Genomic DNA, 6,259 nt, shown 5'->3' on the forward strand with positions numbered 1-6,259 from the left:
TCGTAAATATTCAACAGAAATATATCTTAAGTACGCTACTTAAAAAAAAGGCTATTTAATCTTTTACTTTATTCCTTTATAAATGTGTCTTGCAAAAATAATGCATTTAAAATTTACATAATGCATTTGTTCATAAGATGTGAGCATATCACCAAACAAAATGACTGGAGTCTTTTATTAAGCAAAGGGAGATGTCTTTCAAGGGCTTCAGCCCTTGGCATATTTAGTGTCCGCATACGCACTAGAAAATCAAATATTTCAGTTGGATTAAAAACAATTCAGTAGGCCACACAAGTGCAAAGTTTGATATGTTTTATTTTGTCAAACTTGCAATAATGGTCAAAAATGAATTTATATAGGTTGACTGACCATAGAACCATCTCTTTCATTAAACAAAATTCTGAGATGAAAGAGCCCTCACAGACAATGTAGTGAACAAATTATTCACATTTTTAACATTAAGTAAAAGAAGAAAAGAAAATCAATCAAAATATGCTTATTCAGTTTGTCGAACTGTATGACTAATTAAACCAAATCAAAAATGAAGAAATATTTACCAACAATAAATACACATTTAATAGACAAGCTTTTTAACTCACTGATTACAGTGTGCTTTAACTGTTGGAAAAGCAGTTAGCACAGAGATATTCAGTTTACGAAGCATTGTTGATTTTATTTTGTTTCTTTTGTTTATAGGCCACATAACCCTAGATAGAGATCAACACCTCTGTGCTTCTGAACAATTGCACTTTACAGCCATGCATTTATAATTCGCCAAAAATGTGCCGGACACATAAAAGGATGGCAAACACTGGCTTAGGCAAAAGAGCCAAAATGTTTTTTCCGCCTTTCATTTGCAGCTGCAAATTGCTTGCAAATTGACTTCTTGTCCAGTAAATCAAGTTTATCTTTATGTACATGACAGACAGCAACATGATTAAGCCTGTTTTGAGTCATTGTAGACCGGAGCCACGTTTTGAGTCTACGAAGCGCACTGAAACTTCTCTCTGCCTCAGAGGATGAAACGGGGACTACCAAAAGCAACCTGACCAGAGTTTCCACTTGCCCAAAAAGTCTACGGACCTCTCCAGGCAGTCCACCAATGATCCCTGCAGCTTCTGCGCTGTTGCTAAATGAGTAGTTCAGTCTAAACATAGAAAGTTGCACTGAAAGTAACTCTCTATTCAACTCTGGGTATTTCCCAATGACTGCAGCATCAATCGTTCCACTGAGAAGTGTCTCTTCCAACTTTTGCAAAGTCAGCAAGTCATCCTGGTTAAATAGCCCAGTGAGCTGTGCATCTACAACATCCAATACTTTAAAGAATTCACCTCTGTAGTGGTCCTTGGCACATTCAGGTTGATGTGTCTTAGCTCCTTCAGTGAAGCGTTTTGGGGGTGGCCTTCTCTGTGTAACTGTGATGGGTTTAACACCCAAAGACTGAACCTCAGCCATCGCCTTTTCAAAAAGAGTGTTGAAACTTTCTTGATTTCTTTTAGCCTTAAGTGAAGTCTGAACAACTTTCACAGCAGTCCTCATTCCAGCAATGGTTTGAGTTCTCTTCTGGAAAGAGATGCTCAGGCATTCAAGCTTATCAATCACAGGTGAGGCAAGGATGAGACCCAAAACTGTTTTACCTTTCCTAAACTGCCCCAGCAGTCCATTAGCAGTGGATGCTGTGTTTGAGGCACCAGAAGCCATCTCCTGCAAGCTAGCCAGCACTGACCCATACTGTGACAAAACATCTCTGATTGCTTTGCTCCGTACTGCCCATCTTGTGGGGCAGAGGGGTTTTATTGCAGTGCACGATGGATTCTCTGTATGTGCTGTTGCTGCATGGATTGCCTTAAACTTCCCTGACTGAGAGAAAAGAACTCCAAGCTGGTTTACCCAATCCAATGCGTCTCTGATCAGAACTGAGGCTAAGCAAGCTTTCTGTGCAATTAAATTAGTGCAGTGTGCTCCACAATGAACAAAAAGTGCTAGTGGCTGCTCTTGCTTTATCAGTGCCTGTACACTTGCATGCTTCCCAGACATATTGGCTGCTCCATCATAAGTTTGACCTCGTAAACCATGCATTGGTAAGTTTAATCTGAGCAGCACATCTTTAACAACAGCAGCAAGGCTTTTTCCTGTTGTTTCAGAAACTGAGTACAAGCCAATAAACTCTTCATGGGGCTTCATGTCACTGTCAATGTATCGCAGACAAATGCTTTCTTGTTCTTTCCCAGAAATGTCCTGAGACCTCAGCAACCACTTAGCCAAAAGGGCATCATCTTCTGCCAGATTTTTCAACAGTTGATACAAATTGCTGTCATCATCGTCATGCCCTCTCAAAGCTTGTCCCTGCCGTGCCAAATATTTTATGGAGCTCACAATTTTCTCCAGACAGTGCCTATTGTCACCTTGCTGAGTTGCCAAAGCACTGGATAATTGGGCATTTATAGGATGACTTTCTTGTGCAGTCACAGAAACAGCATGATGATGTGTGTGACTATTTTCATGTGCTTTAAATTTTTCTAATGCTTTTTTCCAATTTTTAAATCCAGAAGTGATAAAGGCGGGTTCGGATTTTGCACCAAATGGTGTGAGTTTGTCCTGGTAAATTGCCATGCAATAAAAACACAAAATGCCCTTTTTCACTGCATCATAATGTAGCCAGGGAAATTCCTTGTACCACTTTCCTTGGAAATGTAAAGTTCTGTTGGCTAGAGCTTGAGGGTCTATGAATTTTGGATGTGGCTGATTTGGCTCTGTTCTCTGTCCACTGACTTCAGAGTCTCTCAGCTGTGTGTCCCTAGTCTGAACTCCCTAGAAGGAAAAGTTACAATGTCACTCAATGCCCCTGAACTACACTTACTACAAGCAAAAGATTAAAATTTTCAACTTTTTTTGTGGACTCTCATGAAGTATCTACTGGTATGAGTTACTCTGTCTTACCTGTTGCTCCACTCCTGTCTCTCCCTCACTCTGACTTCCTGCCTCTAGCCCGGTTGCACTATCCTCTCCTTTTCCTGTCTCCTTTGTGCTGTCCCTGCATTGTTGCTCCTAAACATATGAGATGGTTTCAGAAATGAGGTACAGCTCTTGAGCCTAATATGGCCAATTTTAAATCAAACAAAACATTTTATTTGTCACATTACAGACTTTACGCGTAGAGTTAATCGCAGAGGCAAATAAAATCAATCGATTAAATCCGCTTTGAAGCATCTGGTTCAAAAACGCATTCTAAACCTTTGGTAGAAATCCATCTATCCTTCCATTTTCTGTACACCCTTGTCCCTTAGTGGGGTCGGGAGGTGCTGGTGCGGGGCACAGACATCATATACGTAGACGCGTCATAGGGCGCAGGTTCGCACGTCAACGTCACCGCCATATTGTATGTGGCAGAAAAAAGTTCAGTTCTGTTATTGTGAATGTGGATCAGAGAAGATGCCTCATTCCTGTGCTGCAATAAATACACACACACACACACACACACACACACACACACACACATATACATATATATATATATATATATATATATATATATATATTTATATTTGTGTGTGTATATGTTATGAGGATCGATTTGTTAAATCTAAACATTGTTGTCTTCATTATTTCATAAAACCGTGTCACTTGTGAACCTTTAGGAACAGACTTTTTGGGTGAGTATTAAAGAGGTAAAATTAATAAAATGAGAGAAAAAAGTCCTAGGTCAATAAAGTAAAAATAAACAAACAAACACAAAAGTGATAATGTTATGATAAAAACATCATATCATGAGAATTAAGGGGGAACATTTCCAGAATACAAACAGTTTGCAGAATTATTTTACTCCTGGAGTAATAGGGCCAGGTTAGATTATTTTAAATATTTTTATTCTTTAGGAGAATAAATTCAGGAGAATGAAGCTAAGGGATACGAAAATAAACTTGTAATATTACCAAAAAAAAAATACTACGAATACAAAGTATATTCAGAGATTAAAGTCCCTCTGATACTGTTTAAGTGACTGAGTAACTGCAGATTTGCCACATTTAAGATGGCGGACGCTCTGACGCAGCGCAGCATAGGCAGAACCCGCCCAACGACGCGTCTACTCTTATATTATGTCTATGGTGCGGGGTACACCCTAGACAGGTCGCCAGTCTGTCCAGACCTTTGGTAGAAATGGCGCCTTTAATTCCAATTTGCAGTACAGAACAGAGAAAACTACAGAGTTGTCAATGTTGTGTTAATCTATTTATAGTCTAAAAAGAGGAGCCAGCAGTTTATTTGAGGAAATAAAGGTGCAGAAGTTAATTAGTTGGTTAGCCGCTGCTAAGAATTAAAATTAACTCTCCCTGTGGTTTTAACTAACGATCAGGAGCGCGGCAGGTATAATATCTGTCCATTTCGGCTAAGCAAAACCACGCAAAAAATAAAAAATCCTCGTAAAACGCACGCCCAGACCGGGCTAATGCGGTACCGCGCGCGAGCTATTTTTAGAAACACAACGTCACGATGACGTCACATCACGTGGTACGCAGTGGGACAAACTCCGGAAAGCCGCCGTTGTTTCGCTGTAAGAGACGTGCGTTAGCCTAGGTTTTACTCGGTAAACGACTGCTTTTTCCAAATCTAAGACCATGGTTTTTAAACATTGTTGCTATGGAACGGGCAACAGCGACTCGAGGTACGCTGATCGGCCGCATATGAAGGATGTTTTCTTCAAGACTGCCAAGGAGAAATGTGTACGCTTGGAACACCGGTGCGGTCGGCCTACACAACAGTTCAACCCGGAAAAAGTTACCAAATTCAAGTACATATGTAGCAAGCATTTTGTCGGAGGAAAGGGCCCAACCGAAGAACATCCTGACCCAATTCCAGCGACATCAAGTCAAGGTAAGAGTATTTTGGTGGCCGACATGTTAATAAAGTAGCGCCTGCTACCATGACAGCATATAGGCTATCATGGTAGCAGGCGCTAACATGATAGCCTGCTACCAGGCTTACTCAAAAACATTTCAAATGAGACAAACATTAAACATATACCCATTCCTGGACGGTGATTGCAAACAACAACAACAACAAAAAAACGGCCGACGCAGCCATGATCGCCGCGCAGGAAAAAAAAAAAACAAAGCTTACCGTTCATCAACTTGGCCAGTTTTCCAGTCTTTTTAAGCCCTCGAACCTCAAGCTATCGTTTGAGCTGAAGGTTGGTGTGTTCTTCGACAGTGCGACCAGTAATCCGTGTGCCTGGGACATCGTCTTGGGAAAGTTTAACGGCTGTAAAGTCGGTCATATCTGTTATCCGTGCGTTCTCTCCTGTATGCGTTCTCTCCTGTATGCCCTACCTAAGCGGCAAAAGGGGCGTTGCTCTTGAGACGGTGACGTCACGTGCGCGGTACCGCATTTCAACACAAGGGCAACACAGGTGTTGCCCTTGTGTTGTGTGACTGTTACTCACACTGACGTTACTCTTTTTAAAAAAGCTGAGTAAGTCCTGCTGCTGTTTCAGCCTTTTAGTTGGTGGTGGCATTGTACTGAAATGAGATAAAAAAAAAAAAAAAAGACATTTAGGCTAGCTTAGCAAACGTCTAGAGGAAGTTAGCAGTTAAATATTGGATGAGAGATCATCCCAAGACTAAGAAGACTAAACCAAAAAGATTCAGTTTCTATATATGAAAGTGAACTGACAACAAGACGTTATAAATAAGCAATATTCATAGCAGCATTCCCGACAGACCATTACCTCATTCACAAGTTTCTGACTTCTGTGTCGCTGTTTCCCTCCCTTCTGAGTGCTCACTCAGCAGTTCAGAGAGGGGAGGGGGAGTACAGTGACGTAACGCGATGCTGCGCCTTCAAAATAAAAGCACGCTAGTTAAAAAAAATTCAAAATCCAATATTTTGCGGTACAGTTTTTTGGGGGGGACATATCCACCTGGCTTCAATATTGGGGGGGACATGTTCCCCCCGTCCCCCCCGCTTCCTACGCCGATGTACAGAACGAAAATTTCGTTGCATACAGCTTGTAAATTGCAGAAGAAATTTAATTACAGTATAAGGTGCAGCAGTGATTTAAAAGTAAAACAATTGAAATGTAAACAATGCAGGAGAAAGTCACAGTGTACAGGTGAGTATTTTAAAAAAAATTATTTGAATGTACAGAATTTGATTGTGCAAAGGGCATTTGTGCAACAATGCATTTAAAAAAACTAAGAGTTTGGCAGCATTTGTAATGCTAGATGGAGATGCAATGATGCAAAATGTGCAAATATGTGAA

At 40.6% G+C, this 6,259-nt stretch overlaps 1 long non-coding RNA gene across 2 annotated transcripts; it reads right to left on the bottom strand.

Annotated features, from left to right (window-relative positions):
- Positions 1–2,243: 2,243 nt before the first annotated feature.
- LOC118558262 lies at positions 2,244–5,967 on the bottom strand. Of its 2 annotated transcripts, XR_004928267.1 has the most exons (4): positions 5,918–5,938; positions 5,726–5,835; positions 5,441–5,516; positions 2,244–3,048 (listed from the first exon to the last, which is right to left on the bottom strand). It is a non-coding gene; the product is annotated as an uncharacterized LOC118558262 (long non-coding RNA). The 2 variants fall into 2 exon arrangements; XR_004928266.1 differs by having other exon boundaries at positions 5,726–5,967.
- Positions 5,968–6,259: the final 292 nt, after the last annotated feature.

The sequence above is a fragment of the Fundulus heteroclitus genome, unplaced genomic scaffold (genome assembly GCF_011125445.2).
Source record: "Fundulus heteroclitus isolate FHET01 unplaced genomic scaffold, MU-UCD_Fhet_4.1 scaffold_116, whole genome shotgun sequence".
NCBI classification, from domain to species: domain Eukaryota; kingdom Metazoa; phylum Chordata; class Actinopteri; order Cyprinodontiformes; family Fundulidae; genus Fundulus; species Fundulus heteroclitus.